Source organism: Stenella coeruleoalba (assembly GCF_951394435.1).
Source record: "Stenella coeruleoalba genome assembly, chromosome: 2".
Classification (NCBI taxonomy): Eukaryota; Metazoa; Chordata; class Mammalia; order Artiodactyla; family Delphinidae; genus Stenella; species Stenella coeruleoalba.
The window spans coordinates 33,342,968-33,363,844 of record NC_137147.1 but is presented as its reverse complement, the minus strand read 5'-3'; the positions used below and the strand labels follow the sequence as shown (position 1 = coordinate 33,363,844).

General features: G+C 39.5%; 1 protein-coding gene and 1 pseudogene across 7 annotated transcripts in view; one reads left to right on the top strand and one right to left on the bottom strand.

Annotated features, from left to right (window-relative positions):
* The window catches only part of RAD51B (RAD51 paralog B), a 687,571-nt gene that overhangs the window by 281,090 nt on the left and 385,604 nt on the right, over positions 1 to 20,877 (top strand). The window lies entirely within an intron of this gene.
* Positions 12,599 to 13,369, bottom strand: LOC307181840 (large ribosomal subunit protein uL6-like; annotated as a pseudogene). Its single transcript has one exon. The product of its transcript is annotated as a large ribosomal subunit protein uL6-like (transcript).

Genomic DNA, 20,877 nt, shown 5'->3' with positions numbered 1-20,877 from the left:
CCTGGAGAGTGTTTATGAGCACTTGAGAAGAAAGTACAATCTGCTGTTTTTGGATGGAATGTCCTATAAATATCAATTAAGTCCATCTTGTTTAATGTATCATTTAAAGCTTGTATTTCCTTATTTATTTTCAGTTTGGATGATGTCTCCATTGATGAAAGTGGGGTGTTAACGTCCCCTACTATGGTTGTGTTACTGTTGATTTCCCCTTTTATGGCTGTTAGCAATTTACTTATGTATTGAGGTGCTCCCATGTTGAGTGCATAAGTATTTAGAATTGTTATATCTTCTTCTTGGGTTGATCCCTTGATCATTATGTATTGTCCTTCTTTGTCTATTGTAATAGTCTTTATTTTAAAGTCTATTTTGTCTGATATGAGAATTTCTACTCCAGCTATCTTTTGATTTCCATTTGCATGCAATATCTTTTTCCATCCCCTCACTTTCAGTCTGTATGTGTCCCTAGGTCTGCAGTGGGTCTCTTGTAGACAGCATATGTATGGGTCTTGTTTTTGTATCCATTCAGCCTGTCTATGTCTTTTGGTTGGAGGATTTAATCCATTTACATTTAAGGTAGTTATCAATATGTATGTTCCTATTACCATTTTCTTAGCTGGTTCGGGTTTGTTCTTGTAAGACTTTTCCTTCTCTACGCCTCTTCCTTCTCTTGTGTTTCCTGCCTAGAGAAGTTCCTTTAGCATTTGTTGTAGAGCTGGTTTGTTGTTGCTGAATTCTCTTAGCTTTTGCTTATCTGTAAAGATTTTAATTTCTCCATCAAATATGAATGAAATCTTTGCTAGGTAGAGTAATCTTGGTTGTAGGTTTTTCTCTTTCATCACTTTATATATGTCCTGCCACTCCCTTCTGGCTTGCAGAATTTCTGCTGAAAGATCAGCTGTTAACCTTATGAGGATTCCCTTGTATGTTAATTTTTGCCTTTCCCTTGCTGCTTGTAATTTTTTTTTTCTTGTATTTACTTTTTGATAGTTTGATTAATATGTGTCTTGGTGTGTTTCTCCTTGGATTTATTCTGTATGGGAGTGTCTGGACTTGATTATTTCCTGGACTTGATTGATTATTTCCTTACCCATATTAGGGAAGTTTTTGACTATAATCTCTTCAAATATTTTCTCAGTCCCTTTCTTTTTCTCTTCTTCTTCTGGGACCCCTATAATTCGAATGTTGGTGTGTTTAATGTTGTCCCAGATATCTCTGATACTGTCCTCAATTCTTTTCATTCTTTTTTCTCTATTCTGCTCTGCAGTAGTTACTGCCAGTATTTTATCTCCCAGGTCACTTATCCATTCTTCTGCCTCAGTTTTTCTGCTCTTGATTACTTGTAGAGAATTTTAAATTTGATTTATTATGTTGTTCATCATTGTTTGTTTGCTGTTTCGTTCTTCTAGGTCCTTGTTAAACATTTCTTGTATTTTCTCCAGTCTATTTCCAAGATTTTGGATCATGTTTACTATCATTATTCTGAATTCTTTTTCATGTAGACTGCCTATTTCCTCTTCATTTGTTTGGTCTGGTGGGTTTTTACCTTTGTCCTTCATCTGCTGTGTATTTCTCTGTCCTCTCATTTTGCTTAACTTACTGTGTTTGGGGTCTCTGTTTCGCAGGCTGCAGGTTCGTAATTCCCGTTGTTTTTGGTGTCTGCCCCCAGTGGGTAAGGTTGGCTCAGTGGGTTGTGTAGGCTTCCTGGTGGAAGGAACTGGTGCCTGTGTTCTGGTGGATGAGGCTGGATCTTGTCTTTCTGGTGGGCAGGACTGCATCCGGTGGTGTGTTTTGGGGTGTTTTTGACCTCACTATGATTTTAGGCAGCCTCTCTGCTAATGGTGGGTTTGTGTTCCTTTCTTGCTAGTTGTTTGGCACAGGGTGCCCAACACTGTAGCTTTTTGGTTGTTGAGTGGAGCTGGGTCCTAGTGCTCAGATGGAGATCTCTGGGAGAGCTTTCGCCGTTTGATATTACATGGGGCCAGGAGGTATCCGGTGGAGTAGTGTCCTGAACTTGGTCTCCCACTTCAGAGACTCAGGCTGGACACCTGACCAGAGCACCAAGATCCTGTCAGCCACACAGCTCAGAAGAAAAGCAAGAAAAAGAAAGAGAGAGAAAGAGAGAGAGAGAGAGAGAGAGAGAGAAAGATAAATAAAATAAAATAAAGTTATTAAAATAGAAAAAAATTGTTAAAAATGAAATATAATTTAAAAAAAGAAAGAGGAGAGCAACCAAACCAAAAATCAAATACTCCAATGATAACAAACGCTAAAAACTATACTAAAGAAAAAACAAAAAAGGGACAGTCAGAACCCTAGGACAAATGGCAGAAGCAGAGCTATACAGACAAAATCATACAAAGAAGCATACACATACACATTCACAAAATGAGAAAAAGGAAGAAAAATACGTATATAAATTTAAAATTGAAGAGCGCAACTGAATAAATAAACAAATCTACCAATGATAATAAGCTCTAAATACTAAACTAAGGTAAACATAAAACCAGAAACAAATTAGATGCAGAAAGCAAATCCCAAGTCTACAGTTGCTCCCAAAGTCCACTGCCTCAATTTTGGGGTGATTCGTTGTCTCTTCATGTATTCCACAGATGCAGGGTACATCAAGTTGATTGTGGAGCTTTAATCCACTGCTCCTGAGGCTGCCGGGAGAGATTTCCCTTTCTCTTCTTTGTTCGCACAGCTCCCGGGGTTCAGCTTTGGATTTGGCCCTGCCTCTGCGTGTAGGTCGCCTGCGGGCATCTGTTCCCCGCCCAGACAGGAGGGAGTTAAAGGTGCGGCCGATTCAGGGGTTCTGGCTCACTCAGGCAGAGGGGAGGGAGGAATACGGAAAGCGAGGCGAGCCTGTGGTGGCAGAGTCTGGCGTGATGTTGTAACAGCCTGAGGCGCCGTGTATTCTGCATCATGTCCCTGCATCATGGGACCCTGGCAGTGGCGGGTTGCCCAGGCTCCTGGGAGGGGAGGTGTGGATAGTGACCTGTGCTTGCACACAGGCTTCTTGGTGGCTGCAGCAGTAGACCTAGCATTTCATGCCTGTCTCTGGGGTCCACTCTGGTAGCCGTGGCTTGCACCCATCTCTGGAGCTTGTTTGGGCGGTGTTCTGAATCCCCTGTCCTCATGCACCCCGCAACAATGGTCTCTTGCCTCTTAGGCAGGTGCAGACTTATCCCCAGACTCCCTCCCGGCTAGCTGTGGCACACTAGCCCCCTTCAGGCTGTGTTCACGCAGCCAACCCCAGTCCTCTCCCTGGGATCTGACCTCCAAAGCCAGAGCCTCAGCTCCCAGCTCCCAGCTCCCAGCCCCCACCCACCCTGGTGGGTGAGCAGACAAGTCTCTCAGGCTAGTGAGTGCTGGTTGGCACCGATTCTCTGTGCGGGAGTCTCTCCGCTTTGCCCTCTGCACCGCTGTTGCCGTGCTCTCCTCCGTGGCTCCGAAGCTTCCCCCCACCACCACCCTGTCTCCGCCAGTGAAGGGGCTTCATAGTGTGTGGAAACTTTTCCTCCTTCACAGCTCCCTCCCCGAGGTGCAGGTCCCATCTCTATTCTTTTGTCTCTGTTTTTCCTTTTTTCTTTTGCCCTGCCCAGGTATGTGGGGAGTTTCCTGCCTTTTGGGAAGTCTGAGGTCTTCTGCCAGCGTTCAGTAGGTGTTCTGTAGGAGTTGTTCCACATGTAGATGTAGTTTTGATGTATTTGTGGGGAGGAAGGTGATCTCCATGTCTTACTCCTCTGCCATCTTGAAGGCGCCCCCTTACGTGCCCATTTTAAAATCAGTTTCAGGCAAGGAGAATGGCATTACCATGTTTGACTAGACTCCATGCTGTCCAACAGAACTTTCTGTAGTCATGGAAGTATTCTGTATTTGCGCTGTCCAGTACAGTAGCCACTAGCCACATATGGCAGCTTTTGAGCAATGAAAATGTGGCTAGTGCCAATGAGGAACTGAATAGTTAAAATTAATTTAAATTCAACCATATATGGCTAGTGGATGCCATATTGGGCCACATAGGGCTAGATCAGTCATTTGAGACAGAATTGATGTTGGGTCGTCAACTATGACATTCAGTACATCTTTCAATAAAACAGTCAACAGGTGGTGCATTTGTTTTTTAGAACTTCTGTCTAATTAGTGACCCACCAAGGAGGCTCTTTTGAAGACAAACGAACCAAATAAATAAAACAAGTGTACACACTTGCACGGGCTAACAGTAGCAGCATCTCCTAGGTGAAAGGGTAAGGTGGGAGATCGTGGTATGACAGCATGTGGCATGGTCCCACTGATAGTGGGGGTTGGATTGGGATATAATTGTCTACAAACTCTGCAGGTGAGGGACAGGCTGCTCTTCTCCATTAGGAAGGTGTTTTTTTGTTTTCTGGTGTTTTTGTTTGTTTGTTTGTTTTTTGCAGTGTTGTAAATAGGGAGTGACAACTCTTATTAATATATAATGCCAAAGCCTGCCTGCCTACCTTGTAGGTTGTACAGCCAGGGAAATACATAGATGGCATCTAGGAGGATTTATACATCCGGTAAATCTTTATCAGTTACTTGCTATGCTCCACATAGTATTCTAGGTACTGAAAAGATAATAAACAAGACTAAGACTAGTAAGCAAGTTCCTGTTTTAATGGAACTTAGTTGTTACAGACAAATAACTAATATATTTCAAATTGTGGTAAGTGTTAAGAAGAAAAAAAGCAAGATAATAGGTAGAGTGAAGAAAATAGCCTTAACAAATGCCTAGGTCTGTGACTGTTTTGTCAAAAGCTCAGAGGTTTTAAGTTTTTCTTGTGAGAAAAGGACATTTGGTTTTATAGGCTTATTTATTTTAACAGCAAAGAAAAAAAAAAGTCTCTGGATTACCTATTTGCCACGAGAAGGGAAAATTAAATTAGTTCCCGAGAATAGTTTCCTGATTGAAAAGTAAATTTTGCCTGAGATGTTATAGTGAGCCTGGCATGGCCTGATAATAGGATGAAGTTTATTTCTATTTTGATCATGTTCTTCTGTATCCTTTGCCTTATCTGGAGAACTTTGGCTACCCTAAGTCAACTTCTGGGCTCCAGCTCTCTCAACCATAAAATGGCATTTTAATAATAATAATTAATTATATGGATTCTGGAAAGATTAGCTATTATCAGAATAATTATGAAATGCTTTATAAAGTTGTAGGCCAAAGGAAACATTAAGCATTCTTCATTAAATTTAAGCAAGTCATTTAACCTCTCTGGGTCTTAGTTTTTTCATTTAACCTCTCTGGGTCTTAGTGGTGAAACGAAGTAGTTGTATTGTCAAGAATCTTAGGAAACAGATCCTCTCTTTCAGTGCTGTTGGAAATAGGAATTAGTATAACTTTTCTGGAGAGCCAATTTGCAGAATAATTTCAAGTTCTTTAAAACGTGCAAACCTTTTTGCCCCAAGGAACAGAATTCGAAGTGTTCACAGGTGCATGTTTAAAGATGTTTATCATACTGTTGTTTATAATAGCAAGAAGACAGCAAACGGATGTTGAACAATTGGCATTTGGTCCAGTTATGGTGCATTCCCTGTGAAATTCTATGCAGCTACTAAAGATGATGATAGCATTAATAGATATGAATGGAATTGGAAAGAAATTCACCGTGTACTAGCGTTTGTGGTAACCTGCCTCTTCACTTTGGCCTGCTGCAATCAAGAGTAGTAATTATGGTTGCTTAGAAAAAAATCTAGCAATAGTGTCAGGTAATTATTGGGCACTCCAATATCCTAGGCACTAGGCTAAGCTTTATTCATATATTATCTCATTGAAGTTTCATATTAACCCTATTGAGTAGGAACAGTTTGGAACCCAATTTTGCAGATGAAGGAACCAAGGCTCATAGGAATAATATACCTTGTCCAAGGCTTTAAATGCAGAAGTAGCAAAGTCAGAATTTGTAACCTAGTCATTTGACTGCAGAGCTTACGTTCTGAAACCATGGGCTAGATTGCCTCTCTGTAAACTGTGTTTAGCTTCTAGATAGGGTAGCTATCACAGGTATATTGTGGAAACTCCTTCACATCCTTTCCTGTAACTGCACCCTTATTTGAGAGTACTTTGGTCTGAGTATGTGGCAGAGGAAGGAGTGGTCCACTCTTTAATACAGAGGTCAGCAGACCACGGCCAGTGAGCCAAATCAGCCTGCTGCCTGTTTTTGTAAATCACATGTTATTGCAGCCCAGCCATGTTTATTCATTTATGTATCGTCTATGGCTGTTTTTGCACGGCAAGGGCAGAAATGAGTGTTTCAACAGAGACCATATGGCCATTTGTATCATCTTGTCCTTTACAGAGAAGGTTCGCTGATAGAAATCTGGAAGGATGTGTGCCCTATTACAGTGACCATTCTTCTTTCCCTAAAGAGAGTAACTTAAAAGACAAAACAACCCTAGGGACTTCCCTGGTGGTGCAGTGGTTAAGAATCTGCCTGCCAGTGCAGGGGACACGGGTTCAAGCCCTGGTCCGGGAAGATACTACATGCCACAGAGCAACTAAGCCTGTGTGCCACAACTGCTGAGCCTGCGCTCTAGAGCCCACGAGCCACAGCTACTGAAGCCCATGTGCTTAGAGCCCGTGTTCCTCAACAAGAGAAGCCACTGCAATGAGAAGCCCGCGCACCTCAACGAAGAATAGCCCCAACGAAGAATCGCCACAACTAGAGAAAGCCTGCATGCAGCAGCGAAGACCCAACACAGCAAAAAAAAAAAAAAAAAAGACAAAACAACCCAGTTTTAGGGCTACTATCCTACACAGGCCACAGGGATACAGGTAGTTGTAGGGTTTTCCGAGGCAGTGAACAAGAGCAGTCTATTTCAGGACAACTGAAGGCCCTCTGTGCGCGGCTGACTGGCTGGCATTCTCTAACTGGGTCTTCGTTGCCTTGAAACTCTGCCTGCTGCTGCTCCTCTGAGATGGAATGTGTATTCACAAATGAGGCGCTCCTTTAGTCATGGTGCATTTCCTGGGCCCTGGAGACATGGGCATGACATCACCAAGGGCCAATTAAAACAGGCTTCTCGGTCACACAAGCCCCTGAACCTCTTTAGAGGTCTGTATGGAGTGTGTGTTCTGCTCCTAGCCCTCAGGGTGTGAATTGAGACTGCCTTCCTCATCCAGCCATATTCTGGGCGCAGAAGTCTAGCTTCCAGACCCGAGAGGCCAGGTCAAGTTTGAAAATTTGCAGAGTTGGAGGCAGATTCCCATTTAGTATTTTTTTCCAGGGCTCAGGTTTTTATTCCCAGTTTTCCACTCTTAATGACGTTGTTACTTTATGTGGGAAAGGGAGGGTGGTGAAAGATGCTGTCTGTGTTAGGTAAAAGACACTTGGCAGTTAGAATTTCTGGATAAGTATAGGTTGGTAACATAACAAAATCGGAAGCATATTTTGCCATTATGTTACATGGCTTTTGTGTATAGCTTAACATCATAAAACAACATCTTTTAACAGTAAAGGCTCCTAGCAAAATTAGTGTGGCTTAGAATAGGGCAATTACCAAAGGAACTTTACTAAGGGGGATTAGTCACTCATTAAATCTTTTATCTTCAGGACGAAAAGAAACTTCTTTTTTTTCAATTCTTTTTTCTTAGAATTTAAGCATTTTAGGTATACCCCGTGCCACACCCCCTCTTCCTAATTTATATATGTACTTATTTATGAAAATGACTTGTGGAATTTAGTTTCAGATATAACTGTTCATTCTATGTACCAGAAAGGTTATTGAAAGACTTGTTTTCTAATTGGTAATAGCTCAGTCTCTTGCTAACAAGCCATAATTGTAAAATTCCCTCTTTAAAAATTATTCAAGGAAACAGGCTCAGGACTCAACGTGAGATTACACTGGACAGACTTTTATAGTTTAATCCAGGGATTGAACCAAAAACTTGTGTTTTCCAGTCTTCACAGGCAATCTACGGTTGAATGAGAATGATTCCTTTAGTATTTTTTCATGTTTGAATTCTTTTTAATGAAGTCTAAGAGAAATTACTAGACACAGACATTTTTGTGAGTATTATGTTATCTGTGGCTACCCTAAACCACAGAGCATGCCACCCCTACAGCTTAAAAAAAATCCTTGTTGTTTCTGCAAAGATAAAGATGATTATTATTTTTTTAAATTGTAGAGGCTTTTATTTTAAGAATCACTTGAAAGTGTATGAATTTATTCCTATTTCCTAAGAACAAATATAGCAGTAATTAAAGGAATTTCCTCTAGAACTGTGCAATATATTATAAAAGAGGCCACCTTTTAGCATTTCAGAGATTCCCCCCCTTAAAGATCTCTGTGCAGTTTAAAACATTAATTATTAAAATTTCTAAACATCTCTGATATTTTTAATGGTATATATGTGTGTGTGTGTGTGTGTGTGTATGTATATGTATATATATATTTAGATTTTATAGGTGAGGAAACTGAGGTACAGAAAGATTGAATCTTCTACCTTGTGTCATTCATAGAAGCAGATATTGAATGCATAAATCATTCTTACCAAAACCCTTAAGAGGATATTCCTCTGTGTCTTTACATAAAATTGTTCTTGTTTTCCTTTGCTAGCTTCCAAGCTTTGCCTCGTTAACAACGAATTTTGTATTCCACAACCCTTTTGACGGTCGACAAAAGAGCAGGTTAGCCTGGGCAGACTGGAGCAAGCCTGGAGAGGGGCCAGTTACCACAGGCGTAAAGGTGTGGGGCTGGGGCTCTGGGAGATCTCCTCCTGCCTTACTCTTGGCAGAGGACCAATTCTCCTCAACCCCATCCCCCAATTTCTCACACCTGAACTAATATTTTGCCACCTCTCAGAGGGTTGTCATGAACACTGATGAGTTTAACGCCGAAAAAAATGCTTCAAGCCTTTTGGAAAAAAGGTCTGTCTTATATAAGTGCACAATTAGTATTGGCCACAGCACCGGTCACAAGCCTCTTGAGTGGGCAGTAGGCACCCTTGGATGAAGTTAACCAGATGCTTGTGTTGGTGAGGACAGACTCAGGAATGAGGTCTGCTGCTGCCTTGAGAGGACACGTCTGGTTTGAAACGTTGAAAGCCAGGTGATCCTTTTAGCAGCTACGCAGTAATGTCTCTTCACTGCTTCTGTTTCCTGCTAATTTGGGGAGCAGCAGATGCCTCCCTCGGAATCCCTCCCAGAGTGTTGGCATGCCGTGCTGATCTTCTCACTAAGCCCTAAACTTTTCCCGCAGAAGAAAAGTCTCGAAAGGTTAGTCCAGAATATGATAGCGAGAAGTTGTGAGAGATAGTCTGATTGGTTTATGAAAAGGTAAGGATGAGTCATGTCACTCCTAAAGGCACTGGCATCCATTTATTACACCAAAGCAAACACTGAAAGAAGGAAGCCTTTAGTCTCATTAAGGAACCCAGACAAAAATCCCACTTAATCCATCTTGCTTTTCCTTTTCCTCTAACTCAGCTGGTGTGCAGGTGTAGGGCAGCTTGGCAGAAGCTTTGAACATTTGGAAAACGGAGTCATTACTGAAAGTCACTGACACACACTTCCCTTGGAATGCTGCTGATGTCATGGAAAACTGGGACCTTAGCAGTAACCCCTAACAACCAGAGCTACAGTAAACAGTAAATGTTACCTCCACCAAGGCATTGGTTTTTAAAGAGTTTTAACAGGCTAGGGCTTGCCAGCCACAACTCATAAAAATGTTCTTATAATTTTACCCTGCTCTCTAAAAGCACTGGATAACTGCTGAGGTTTCTCTGCCACTCGGGTATGCAAAGCCAAATTCACGTCAGTTTCAAGGTTCACTATTCAGAATTTACAGCACTTCTTTTCCATTCCTCTTCATACCCCCTGCCATGCTCACAGGATTAGGCCTGGGAGATTTAATACTTTTTCAAAGAAGTCTCTTGTCTTACTGAGTTGCCTCCATTTCTGGTGATGGGTTGAATCTGTGTGCTAGGTTTTGCCTAGTGTTTTATTGGCCTAGCGGTTAACCCAGTCTGGTTAATTTGTAGCCCTTGATCAATAGGTTATATTCCAACCGATTTGAGATAGTTGGGCAAAGTGACACCCTGTAGTTCAAACACTGAACTAGGTGCATAGCAAGAGAACAAGCAGCACATGCTGTCGTATAGAGTTGTCGAGAATGGTTGCTGTCAACAGTTTAAAAAAGGAAAAGAAGACATAGAAACCAAGAGATGGGGAGGAATTTTCTCCCATGATTGGCTTTTTTTTTTTTTAGGAGAGAGGTGAGAGGAATATTACTATGTAAACCAAACCCAGCATGGCTTCTTTTAGACCTGTGCACAAGGTGGGAAGAAGAAGAATGCTTGTGCAAGGCATTGTCAAGGTGACCATGTAACTTACCGCCCAAACTGGATACTTTGGAGAGTGAAGGGGCTCTACTAATAATTACTCTGGCACAATGGGAATACAGCTGGACTGTCCCAAGCAAAGCAGGAATATGGTCATCTCCATCACTGTGTTAAGACCCACCCAGCCCAAGCCCTTTAATCACAATGCCAGAGAGAGTGGACCCATTCGTGCAACCTGGGTTGTCTCAGTCCCAAGAAAACAAGTCCACTCTTAGAATTAGTGGCCTAGATAGGGAACCCTTACTGCAAGATTTCCCCTTAGTTAAAACCTCAGGTAGAGTAAACGTGAACTCAGTCTTTATTTACCCAGTTTTGAATATGACTTTTATTGCCATAGACCAGTGGTTCTTAAAATGTGATGAGATACCTGAGGGTCCCCAGAGATCCTTTCAAGGGATCTGTGAGGGTGAACTTTTTTCATCATAATATTAAGGCATTATTTGCCTTTTTCATTCTCATTTTCTCACAGGTGTACAGTGGGGTTTTCTAGAGGACATGTGAAGTATGATATTTTAATGAAGAGCCAGATTAATGAAGAACCAGATATTGGAATGTATTAAGCCAGACATTAAAGAGATTGGCAAGACTGTAAAACAGTGGCACTTGTCTCACTAAATTTTTTCATTTTAGAAAATGCAACTATTTTTCATAAAACTACATTATTTATGTTGAGGTTATAGGTTTATTACTGTTACTTTTAAACAAATCAGCAAATACTTAAAAATAATTCAGTTTTGTTTTCTTTTAGTTTTTTAAAATTTTATTGAAGCATAGTTGATTTACAATGTTGTTTTAATTTCTTCTGTACAGCAGAGTGAGCCATTATACACACACACATATATATATATTCTTTTTCATATTCTTTTCCATTATGGTTTGTCACAGAATATTGAATATAGGTCCCTGTGCTGTACAGTAGGACCTTGTTGTTTATCCATACTATATATAATAATTTGCCGCTGCTAATCCCAAACTAGGGATTATCATACTAAGCGAAGTAAATCAGAAAGAGAAAGACAAATACCATATGATATCAGTTATATATGGAATCCAAAATACGATGCAAATCAACATATCTAGGAAACAAAAACAGACTCACAGATATAGATAACAGACTTGTGGTTGCCAAGGAGGGATGGGGTAGGGGAAGGAAGGAATGGGAGTTTGGGATCATCAGTTTTAACTTCTGATGTGGTCAACATATTCCTCATAAATAAAAGCTCTATGAGTCCTTAATAGTTTTTAAGAGTATAAATTGGTCCCAGGTGGGAAAGGTTTGAGACCTGCTGCTCTAGACCTTTCTCTCTCCTGAGGAAACATGCTGGTAAATTGAGGTGATAAATTCCCTGTGAGAGAGACCATCTTTATTCATTATCTTATCTACTACAGCACCCAGCACAATGCCTTGCCCACAGTTAGTGCTCTTTATAGATATGCATAGATGAGCTCCTGTGACAGCTCTGAAAAGTTACCACGTTCTCTCATGTTTGGGTGTTACATTAACATTACTGTTTTTTTTAAATTGAGGTATAGTTGATGTACACTGTTGCGTGTTTGGGGTTTTTTGTGTGTGTCTTTGTCTTTTGATATTTAATGTGTTCCAGTACTTTTTGTTAAATAGTTTTTTTGATATTTTGACATAACAATAATGATGTCATTTTTTTCCTTCCAAAGTCTTATGTAATAGATTAAATTCTCATATGAAACAAGAATGTTAGATTTAAAAAAAAAATCATGAAGAATAAAACAAGAACTCATTACTTTTGTTTTTTTAACCTACCAATTCTTCTTTATCCTTATCTCAGGTGTCACCTTCTTCAATTAGTCTTCCTGGAACTTCCCAGGCTGGCCTGGTACCCCTCCCATGTGCTTTCTAAGTAACCTTTATTACTGGAAGTACTACTCTGGTCATGCCATTGACATTTTGGTTTCCCCCAGTTAACTTTGCATGCCTTTATGACAGAAGTGCTGTCTTTAATTTCCTTATTCCCAGAATTGAATAGTACTTGGTAAAGGGTAAGCACTAGAGAATCTGTTAAATGAAAATGTATAGAAGGAAGGAAAAGTTAGCTAATTTAACTAGTTAGTGAAGTGTCCAGTGCCCCACCCCCCTTCCCAAAATAGAGGGTATTTATTGCATCTTTAAAATATCACAAACAGGTCTTAGGAATTATCCAACATCTTGTTTCCATAGCTGGACAACTTTTAGATCTTATTCATCAGTCTGCTGAACTATTCCTTTTTAAAAGACATAGATATCATTCCCCCATTTTTTGTGATATTTTTAACTATTGTGACTTGCTAAATCAAAGCAGCTGAATTTGACACAGTTCAATATAGTTTCCTTCAAGAATTAACTCATCTTTCTGGGCTTGAGATACCCTGTGGATGTTTTTTCCACCCAGGACATTTTAGAGTTCAACGAGAGACCTATTCTGAATGAGGATATTGATGGGGAGGTGAGCACACATAGACTTCACCTTGTAATGACCCCCAGTGTAACGCCCTTGCTCGTGTTCTTTACACAACTACAGATAGTGCCCATCGTGGCCAGTCCTTTGTTTCCCCACTGTATGTCAACCCAGAGCCTCTTCTTTTTCCTTCCAAGGGGACTGAGATCTACATTGATGTGATTGAAGTCCCTCCGCAGGGTTCCTCTGGGGCCCTTCACAGTAACTATGCATCCCTTCAGGGCGATGTTGACATTTCCAGAATGTCGACAGTCTGATTGTTGAGAACTGTCTTCATTCTTGCAGTAGATGCAGCAAAGGGAGGTGAGGTATTTTTGTTTTCATTTTTTAATGTCATATTTTAACATGATTTCCATAGTACTGAAAAGAAAATTTTTAGTGGAAGAAACCACAATTTGAGATTGCTTTGCTATGACCTTACGTATAAACCAATATACAGTGGGCCCTGCATATCCGTGGATGTGGAACCTGTGGATACGGAGAGCCGACTGTACTGGGGCATTTTATGTAGGGGACTTGAGCATCCGAGGATTTTGCTGTCTATGCGGGGTGTCCTGGAACCAATCCCCTGTGGATGCCAAGGGGCCATATTTCCACCTATCTCTCCACACTCATAAACTCCTTTTCAGAGTAGGAATCTTTTAAGCCCTTAAAGGTTGGTTACCTTTTCCTGAGAATGTGATATTTCTCAATATCAGAAATTATTTCTTTTGGCAAAAAGGGAAAAATTCCATTATATATATATGTATGTATTTATATGTATATATATATATACACACACACACACACACATACATACATACATACCACATCTTCTTTATCCACTCATCTGTTTGATGGACACTTAGGTTGCTTCCATATCTTGGCAATTGTAAATAATGCTACTATGAGCATAGAGGTGCATGTATTTTTTCGAATTAGTGGGATTTTTGTTTGTTTGTTTGTTTTGTTTTGTTTTGTTTTCAGGTATATACCCAGGAGTGGAATTGCTGGGTCATATGGTAGTTCTATTTTTAGTTTTTTGAGAAACTTCCATTCTGTTTTCCACAGTGGCTACACCAATTTACATTCCCAACAGTGTACGAGGGATCCCTTTTCTCCGCATCCTCGCCAACGTTTGTTCCTTGTGTTCTTTTTGATGATGGCCATTCTTACAGTTGTGAGGGATAACTCATTGTGGTTTTGATTTGCATTTCCCTGATGATTAACAGTGTTGACCATCTTTTCATGTGCCTCTTGGCCACCTGCATTTCCTCTTCGGAAAAATGTCTATTCAGGTCTTCTGCCCATTTTTAAATTGGGTTGTATGGGTTTTTTTTTTTTTATGTTGAGTTGTGTGAGCTGTTTATATATGTTGGATATTAATCCCTTATCAGTCGTATCATTTTCAAATATTTTCTCCCATTCAGTAGGTTCTCTTTTTGTTTTGTTGATGGTTTCCTTTGCTGTGCAAAAGCTTTTAAGTTTAATTAGGTCCCATTTGGTTTTTTTTTCGGATCTGTCTCCTAAAACAAAGGAAATAAAAGCATTCTGCTTGGTTTTAGGTTGAGTCTTTTCTCTGAGTGCTGTTAGTTATATGAGTCTCCAAGTCTCTTTCTTTTCCTTAAGACCTAACACTTTGGATAATTATTTACCAAACTTATCTGTGAGTGTTTGATGAGGAAACAGAGAGAGAATAGGAGGCAGTTCTTATCAAGTCCTCATTTAAAAAGGGTTCGGTGGGGGAATAGTAGTATTTTGTCTGAGATAGAGTCCTAAAGGAACATTGATTTTTTTGGACAGGGCACTGGCTGGATGGGAATGGGAGAGCTGGATATTTGTCCTGACTTTGCTACTCTCTAAATATTAGTATGATTTCAGCAGATCACCTTACTTCCCTTTGCTACTCTTAAGTTTCCCCATCTGTAAAATCCGGCTGGATTAGAAGGTCTCAAAGGCCCCTTGCAGATCATCTAATTCTATAGTTTGTTTTGTACTCTGGCAGGATTTCATGTTCTTGACGTTCTTAGTTGACAAGTAAGGTGTGGGAGGAAATGACAGTCTTGAGTAACCAAAATGGATTTTGTCTACCCATATGCGCTAATCCCCAAAAGAAGAAGAAAATGCAAATGAGCCAGGGGCCGAACACGAAAATGGTGACAGTGAGGAGAACATTGAAGCAGACAGCTGAAAGCTTCATTTCCTGGCCCGTCTGCCATGAGGAAGGCTGAGACTGCCAAAGCCTCCAGGCAATCAAGGCCAGAACTTTGGCTCACTCTTCTTTTGAGCTCCCCCCATACCACACACACAAACCACACAGGAAAATTGTCGCTCTCCCTTCATATTTGTGCATTTTGGCTGCACTCCTATTTATGCCAAGTCCTCACCTAATCCCCTTCCTTCCAGCTGTCACTATATTCTGCCTGTTGCTTTCCGGGCTGTGGAAAGCAGCTGCAATTTCCAGTGGAGGCCCAGGGGTGGTGGCCTTAGCAGTGGGGCGTTGTTAGGGTGTGTGGACTCTGTCCGAGCCAACAGTCACTTTTACCTGGTTTATAGGCAGTTTGAGGAGTGTTCTCACTCTCCTTCCTTGGCACATGTCAGAACTGATGGCTTTAATTTTTTTCCCTCTCCTCCCTCTTTGGGGAGTTTTTCCCCACTCTACATTCCTCAGCCTTTTAGTCTGAGAGCGTCCTGTGGAAGATTTGGTTTGTCTTAGGTTCTTCTGCCAGGCTGCTCATCTTCTTCTTTTTTTTTCTTTTTTCCACATAAAACGTATTTATCTATTGGGAGAGCTAAAGATGGATAATCAGAGCTTACAAGCCTAGAAACTTGACCCCTTCTCATCTCTGACAGTATATCCCAAGCTATTAGGTCTCCCAAGGCCCAGAGAGCTCTTGGTCATTTGCTGTCCATCCGGCCTCTAGTTGGAGAGCTAGCTTTGGTGTCCTTTCACCTCTGGCTTGTGAGGTTTTCCCATGGAGCTTGTCTGCATACATCTCGTATTGGCTTTTAGTGATGGTAACCGAACAAAGAGACACTTGGTTCTCATCATATTAGAAAGCTGAGCAAGAATCAGGAAATCTGCTTGAAGAATCTTGGCTGAATATAAGGAGAAGCCATGTTATTATAAAGGTTTTAAATCATTCCAGTGTGCACAGACTGACCTTGCTGGCCTGAATATTGAAAGCAGAACAAAACTCCCACCCAGTCATTGTTTTTGGCTGATGAAGAGAGCCTTTTTAGGTACAGTGGGTTGTTCTCTGCCCCTATTTCTGGAAACTGCATCAACTATCTTGCCTTCTACCTAGCAGTGCCAACCCACACTCCTGTTTTTTTAAAATAAATTTATTTATTTATCTATATTTGTTTTTGGCTGCGTTGGGTCTTCGTTGCTGCACGCGGGCTTTCTCTAGTTGCAACAAGTGGGAGCTACTCTTTGTTGCAGTGCGCGGGCTTCTTATTGCGGTGGTTTCTCTTGTTGCAGAGCATGGGCTCTAGGCGCATGGGCTTCAGTAGTTGTGGCACGACACACTCCTGTTTATATAAGAGGAATCTCACATAGTTCTCAGAGCCTGGTGAAAAAGAACTCAAAGTGTGTCTGTGTTTGGGTTTGTCTGATGGTTTCTCCTATCTGTATGAATTTTGTATTTTATTTCAAAGAACTTAAATTTTAATTGATGTTAAATTCAAATAGACGAGTCTATTTGATAAAATTCTTTGGTGATAGGATCCTGTTTAACTTTATAGGTACTATATAAAGTCTTTTTATTCATGTTGGGAATAAAATACTACAAAGCCATTTTTTTTTTCAATTCTGTTTTATCTCAATCCTGGACTTACTTGGCTATATTGTTTCTAATGCCCAGTTAACCCTTCTGTCACTCATCCTTTCTCCCACTCCACATTTTTTGCATTGTCTGTAATTCATAGAATCATAGTTTGATAAAGCATTAGTACTGGAAGGGTCCTTAGATGTTAACTACCCAAGCTTAATTTTATAGATGAAAAAAGAGCCTACAAAAGTAACAGGATTAGGCCAAGGTCACATACCTGCCAGAGCTTAGGCTCACAAGTGTTTTTCCACCATACTACTCCAGACTCCATGTGTCAGGAATTTTCCAAAGCACTAGACTAATAATAGCTACTTCAACAGTCAGGAAGTGCATCTTACTGGAAAGGGCAGAGGTTTTGGAGCCAGAGATATTTTGGTTTGAATATCTTGTTCTGCCATCTACTGGCAGGGTAAATTGGGCAAGTAACTAAAGCTTTTAGGGACTCTGTTTCTTCGTCTGTGATATGGGAATAATAATAATAATACTTTAGGGTTATTATGAGTATTGCACTATATGATCTATATAATGTGCCTGTTATACATATTGTGTTCAACAAATTATTATTATAAAAAATCTACTGATCATAGGAAATATTATCTCATATATATAAATAATAATTTAAAATACGTATTTTCGGGCTTCCCTGGTGGCGCAGTGGTTGAGAGTCCGCCTGCTGATGCAGGGGACACGGGTTCGTGCCCCGGTCTGGGAAGATCCCACATGCCGCGGAGCGGCTGGGCCCGTGAGCCGTGGCCGCTAAGCCTGCGCGTCCTGAGCCTGTGCTCCGCAACGGGAGAGGCCACAACAGTGAGAGGCCCGTGTACCGCAAAAAAAAAAGAAAGGTATTTTATAATTAGCTATTCTGAGCCGTTCTTATTCAATAGTATTCTCCTAAATTTAGCATTAAAATATGAATGGAGTGAGTTGTCCGGAAATGAATTCCTGAAAGTTATTTATACCATGACAGTGATTCATGCATTTCCCTTTTCTTTATAGCTTTCATCTGTACTTAGCTACAGTGTATCTTGTCCAAAAATTTTTGTACATGTTGAACTCACCCTAGGAAGACATCTGGAGTATACTTAGGCTTGGCCCCTGGTTTTCATTTAGCTAAACACTAGGATATAAATCTAGAATATAATCTACATAGAATGTTAAATTCATATTTTTGAGAAGCTTGAGATATTTAGTGTTATTCTGAAACTCTTTGTGTGATGAACAGCTTCGATGTGAAATTATATGTACCTGTTTGGAGTATAGGTTGAAGTTATCTTGTGTTCATCATAAAAGGGCCCAAGATTGTTCTGTTAAAAGGAAGTAGAACTCCGTTGTTGAACCCAATAGCATGGGGAGGAGGAATGAGTTAGGAAACAGAAGCTAAGATTGAATTAGCGAAGGCCAGAAGCAACAAAAGAAAGTTTGGAAGCTTCAGGAGTGATTCAGGGGAATTTCAGTTGTGGGCCTCTCAGATTGCATAGATGTCGTTGGCTGACTGGAATGCACTTAAGCTTAAAGTGGATGGAAGGACCTTGAGAAACTAGACAGAAAAAATTTCGCTTCTCTAATAATGAGAGGGCTTGGGAGAAAGAGCTTTGGCTTAGATTTTAGACAGAAGTTAAGTGCAAGTAGAAAGAGGCACTATGTGCTTTCCTCCTTATGGAACCCTTACTTGCTAAGGCACTTTCAAGTTCATGTAATTTGGTCCATAACTATGGTTAGATACATAGACTTTTCTTTCCTTGGTCGCTTTTTCAGTAAGGTGAAAGTTAAAGAGTGCAGCAGTGGTGGAGAGTGGAGTGGATATTCCTTGTGCCTGTTCCTACCCACTGTTATATATTAGGTTAAGAGCCTTAGGCCAGCAGTTTCTTAAAGATAAAAGTAGGCGTCAGTTTGGAGGAATATTGGATAATTGAATATGACCAGGAAGTAGAAGGTGCTATTTTGCTATATTTTGGGTTCATCCAGATGGGATCAAACCAGAGGAATTTGGCAAGCATTGGGACTCACCACTTAGAACCACACTGAAATAGTTGTGGTAGCAAAAGAATTTCTCCAGGAGACTTATTCCACTTGAGGCATAACAGCCAGAGATTCCTGGCCCTTGAGGGGAGAGTGCCAAAGCTGATAAATTTTAGAACAATCAACTGAAGTCTATAAACTCAGGAGAAGTAGTTCAATTCGATGGTACTGGGACTAAATTGTTTCCATAATTTTCACACAGAAGACATACTATGAGTAAATGTGTCCTATAATCCAGTGTTTAGAATTAGCTCCTCCCTAATATTATTTCCTTTCCTTGAGATTTAATATATTGCAGTTTAATAAATGAGAACATTATAGAAGAATTTAACTTTAAGAACTTGTGTTTGACTTCTTCTGTATTCGTGAAATTCTGACATATTAACCTTACCATTTTTTAAGACTTTCTGGAAGAGTTCTTCGTGACCTAAAATTTACCTTCCTGTTTAATCATTCTCTGCTTTTTATACTCTGGTAAAATTAACTACACTTCATCATCATCAGTATTGCTTATCCCTTGTCACCTGACATCTATCCCTGTATTGTCCAATTGTATCCCCTTCAATTGCCCAGTCCACTGACTTACATACATTAGGTTTTCATTAAATTTAATGGTGAATGAGGAAGTACTTTATATTTTAAACAACTGACTATTGTAGAGAAAGACAACACAACAGGAAGGAATTACTGTGGCTAAAGAGTCAAACAGGAGACTAAAAATGGGAGCTTAAAATTTTTTAACAGCTTTATTGAGTCATAATTGACATCCAATAAAGAGCACATATTTAATACAATTTGATAAGTTTTAACATATGTATACACCCATGAAATCATCACCACAATCAAGATAATGAACATGTCCATCATCCCCAAAAGTTTCTATGTAGCTGTTTTAGTCCACCTCTCTCATCCTTCCCCACCTTACCCTCCTCAAGCAAACCACTCATCTGTTTTTGTCACTATAGATTAGTTTGCATTTTCTAGAGTCTTATATAAATAGAATCATACAGGGTAAACTCTCTTTGGTCTAGCTTTTTCACTCAGCTTAATTATTTTGAGATTCGTCCATGGTGTTGCATCTATCATTATTTTATTGGTTTTTATTGTTAAGTAGTATTCCATTGTATGCATATAACACAATTTACTTATCCAGTCACCTATTGATGGATATTTTGGGTTCTTTCCAGTTTATGAATATTATATGAATTTAATTTATTTATTAATATTCAAATACTAAATTAAATTGAATAAATTTAATTATTTAATAATTTAATTTATTAAATAATTTATTAAAATATTAAATTTTATTAAATTTATTTAATTTAATTAATTTAATAAAATTTAATTTTATTAAATTTAATAAATTTATTAAAATATTAAAATTTATTAAAATAATTTAATAAATTTTAAATTAAATTAAATTAAATTTATTAATATAATATTTATGAATTTAATTTATGAATATGAATATTATAAATAAAGCTATGAACACTTGACTACAAGTCATTGAATAGAGGTATGCTTTCTTTTTTCATGGATAAATACCTGAGAGTAGAATGGCTAGATTATGGGATGGTGCATGTTTAGCTTTGTAAGAAATAAACTGTCTTCCAAAGTGGCTGTACCCTTTTGCATTTCCCCGACAATGAAGTAGAGTTCCTGTTGTTCCACGTGCTTGTCGGCATTTAATAATGTTGGTGCTTTGAATCTTAGCCATTCTAATAGATGTTTAGTGGTATCTCATTATTATTTTAATTTTCAAGTCCCTAATGACATATGAGGTTGAGCATCTTTTAAAATACTTATTTGTCATCTGTATGTCTTATTTGGTGAGATGTCTATTAAGATCTTTTACCCATTTTTAAATCAGATTGTTTAAGAGTTTTTAGAGTCCCTTGAGTCCCTTGTATATTTTGGATACAAGTCCTGTATCCAGTACATGTTTTACAAAGATTTTCTTTCAGTCTGTAGCTTGTCTTTTCATTCTCTTAACAGTGTCTTTTGCTGAGAAGTTTTTAATTTTAATGAAGTCCAGCTTGACAATGTTTTCTTTCATGGAGAGTGCTTTTGCTGTTATATCCAGAAACTCATGGCCACGCCCAAAGTCACCTAGCGTTTCTCCTATGTTATTGTCTAGAGTTTTATAGTTTTGTGTTTTATATTTAGTTCTATCATCCATTTTGAGTTAATTTTTGTGAAGGGTGTAAGG